Raw genomic sequence first — 4,374 nt, 5'->3', positions numbered from 1 at the left:
TACATAATTGTTTTTCAATGCATTTCTTAATCATGATTATTTCACAATTATAGATATTAAAAATGTTTCCTGTAGTTAATATGACATGTTGGTAACTTGTAATCCCTGAGTCAGAAAATTCCAAAATAATTTAAATAGTAAAGATACATGCTTTCTGATTTTTGATGAATAATAAAATACCTCTGAGGAATTCATTAAAAGAGAACAATACACTTCAAAGTTTGAATGAAGATACTCTACAGCAGATTAATAACTTGCCCTGGGAATATATGGATTTGTTTATTAAAATTTAAAACACCAGGAAATAAAAACCTTAAAGGATATTTGTGTTTTTCTTATTGCTATTTTCCTAGTGGATTACAAAGAAAGAGAGGAAGATGCAGCATAACTGGATGTGGATCTGATCCTCCTCTCTGGCTCTTGCTGTATATGCTGTTGTCAAAGTAGCGTTTTACCCTTGACCAGAAGCAGATGTGCATGGCCTGTCTGTGCTGTGGTCGAGGTACAGGAATAGGTGGTGAGAACAGATTTCCAAGTGGCAGTAATCTGGGAAGCTCCTGTCTAAGGCATATTATACTGAATGTCTGTGGTGTTTCATTCTCAACAGTGCTAGCCCGTATTGAATGTGATACAATAAAATTCTCAACAATTCTTGTCCAAACTTTGAGGCTTAGTTCCAGCAGAGCAGCTTCTGTCCAAGGTCTAGTCACATCTTGAAGGTCTCCACCATTTTTATGAACATCGACTATGTTTTCTGTTGTTTACACTGCCACATAAGTTGTACGTCTGCTAAGTTCTGATAATGGGAGGGCACATCACATTCATCCAGGGTAAAAGAAAACTAGGAGTCCTTTTTTGGAGTCCTTTTTGTTTGTACTTGTGAAAAAGAAATAGAGGCCAAGTAAATACACTCAGAGAGCTGAACAGGAAGACAAAGATAACAGCAAGTTGAAACTGTACTATGAGATTTAGGTTTTATGAAATTCCAGTAAATTTGGTATTTTGAACAATTCTGTAGGCCTACTGGAAAGGGAAGACACCTTGATGTTTGGGATTTGGGGACCTTTGAGGGTCTAGGGTTTGTCATAACCCAGGAAAGCTAAAGTCTAACATGGGAAGTGGTTCATGTGTGCACTTAGGAAACTTCTCAAGAAGAAGAAATAAGAATTCTTAAACATCATATAAAGTCTGGGCTAAGACAATGCTTGTTAAATAATCCATTGCATCCATGAAGCTTGTTTTCAGAACTAGATGTAAATTGTCTGTACACACTAACTCTGGCGTGGGTATAGCTTAATATTTTATACTGAGATCTCTGCCATCCTTGCCTTTCCATGGGAGTTGGAAAATTATAATTCAAGGAAAAGAATTCCCCACCTTTTCCTGATCCACCACCCACCCTTCTTTAGGCTCTACCATTATCAACATCCCTCACAAAGGTGCCACACGGGGTATGACCAAACACTTTGTAGTGACATAGCATTTGTGTCACCAACTGTTCATAAACCACGCTAAGGCAATGCCTTGGTGCTATGAAAGTCATAGCCTTAAAGAAATCTGCAAAGACATATACGCTGCATCCTAATATTTTCACTGCCGTAGAAGTATTCTGCGCTCTGTATTTACACCTCTACATTCTTACCTCCTGGAAACCAATAAAGATTTTACTATCTCCATCTCTTTTTCGAGAATGTCATGTAATTGAAAACATACACAGTCACATTTTCCCCTTTCCTGAAGATAGAGTTCCAGGCCTCATGTATGCTACACAAATGCTTTACCACTGAGTTCCTCCCCAACCCTATATTATGCCCTTTTCCACAGATTATTTGATTTTATCTTTTTCCTCGTGCTTTTGGATGGCTTGATAGTCCATTGTCTGGAGGCACCACATTTTCCTCATACATTCATCTACCCAGTGATATCAGGGTTGTTTCCAGATATTATTAGTTCAGATTAAGGCTACATCTTCCCAATATCCACTTGTAAAATATTTATCGTGATATCTATTCTGAATGCAGTGAGATAGACTCTCAAAGCAGATTTAATTGGCATTTTCCTGATTAAGAAAAAGAGACTAAACATTTTTTTAAATTATTTTTAATTTTTTATTCATTTTAATGAGACAAAAATAGCAACGAAAAAGTTTCAAAAGAGGTTAGTAGGACAGTTACAATAATTAATACATTACATATTGTTGTCTTTGTAGTAGTTATCCAGAGGACAAGATGCAGACATGATATCTTGTCTAGGCTACTTTGCTGAATTCAAGTACCTACAATGGTTGAACTGGCATCAAGTGTGAAAAGGTCTTTTAAAGAGTTCTCCAAATACAGCTTCTCTAAGAGCAATGGAACACCCCTTTCTGACAAAACAAAACAAAAAAGAGGGACATAAATTAAGGACCACTTTGTAGTGAAAAAATATGTAAGTGTATAGACAAGATAGTTAGGATAGATATACGGCTACCCTCTGTTAGTTCAATGAGAAGCAAGGTCAGCGCCAATATTAACATTGTCCAGAGGTCATTTTTTTGTATTTTTACTTGAGAGTTGTTCCTTCCTTTTAGAAATATCTATTCAGTTCATTCTGTCATTTTTAGATTGGGTTCTTTGCTTTGCAAATAATTTTGTAAGTACTTTATATATTCTAGAGATTAGTCTTTTATCAGAAAAATAGCTTGCCACAATTTTCAGCAATTTTGTAAGCCATATATTTTGGCAAGCCCACTATGCAAAAATATTTTAATTTGATGTAGTCCCTTTTCTTGATGATTTTGTGAGCTAGTTCAGGCATACTAGGAAACTATTTATTTCCATGGTTTCACATGATTTTCCATGTTGCCATCCCAAAATTCAGTTTCTGTTTTATGTTTAGATCTTTGATTCATTTTTATTTAATTTTATTCCAGAAGAAGGATGAGGAGGAGGAGAAGGAGGAGGAAGAGGAGGAGGAGGAAGAGGAGGAGGAGGAGAAGGAGAAGGAGGAGAAGGAGGAGAAGAAAGAGACAGAGATAGAGATGGGGCAGAGAGATAGAAAGAGACAGAGACAGTGAGAGAAGGGAAGGATGGGTGGGAAAAAGGCAAGAAAAGAAGGGGAAATACCAAAAAATGTAGAAAGTAGACTACTGTAGAGGAAAAATGTTTTAGGAAGAGGGAGAGAGGGAAAGAAGGGAGACACAATGGGATTGAAAATGATATAGGTATGCTAAGTTAATATACCATTATATCAAAATGAATTTCACCATTTTGTACAGCTCACACACTGTAATAGAAAGAAATATATATGTGGAAAAAGAAGAAAGGAGGGAATGAGAGAATAAGGAAAGAAGTGAGGGAAAGAAAGAAGGAAGAAAGAGAGAAAGAAAGGCCCTCATACATAGTGTTATTAACAAACTAAAAGCTAAATGAATACTGCTGTAATACTTCAGAAGTGTTTTACAATGTGGATTTAATAAAGTTTTTGAAGTTAAAAATATAATAAAACTAAAATAAGCTTTAATAGAAAGGTTTTTGTATGCATATTAATTTTCAATATTTCTGGGCAAATACTAAGGAGTGTTACTGCTGGTCCACATGATAAGATTGTTGTAAGTTTGTAAGGAACTGCAAAAGTAATTCTCACGTTTTATATTCACACAGATAATGAATAAAGGCTCCTATTATTCCACATCCTCACCAGCTTTGGGAATTGTCAGTGTTCTGAATTTTAAGCATTCTAATAGGCATATTTTCAACTGTTTCCATTGCTCCATATTTGCAGTACATGCAATTTTTTAGAACATGTATTTTAAAACCATTTTGGTGAGTGGGTCCATGTACATAATATAATTTGTTTGGTTTTTATAATCTGTTTCATACCCTATACCTTGCTCTTCGTCTGATTCCCCTTTTCCAATTTCTGTTTGGGGATATAATTAATCTCACTTCATGTGCATGGCATATAATACTGTTCTTTTAATTTCCATTGTCCAGATGATGTGTAATGTGTGGGCACTTTCTTATATGTTTATTTCGCAATGATTTTTGTTATATAATCTTTACATAAAAACATGTGACCTATTAAATAAATGTCTAAAGGAGTTGTAAAGTAATGTGCATTGTAATGTTACATGTGTGCATATGTGCATGCACACAAACACACACACACACACACACACACGTTATCCTCAGACACCTGTCTTCCACAACCCTGTTTTTTTTTCTTTCTTTCTGTGGAACCAGGGATTGAACTCAGACCCTTGCAATTGCCAGGATCTGTATTTTAATGGATCACATGAACCAGCCACTCTGTATACTTAATATTTAGCACATATTAGGGTGTATCATTCTCAGAATACTTATTTGCCTTAGTATTTGAAGATATTGCATACAT

Source organism: Octodon degus, unplaced genomic scaffold (genome assembly GCF_000260255.1).
Source record: "Octodon degus isolate 3935 unplaced genomic scaffold, OctDeg1.0 scaffold00161, whole genome shotgun sequence".
Classification (NCBI taxonomy): Eukaryota; Metazoa; Chordata; class Mammalia; order Rodentia; family Octodontidae; genus Octodon; species Octodon degus.
This window is presented reverse-complemented; position numbering follows the sequence as displayed.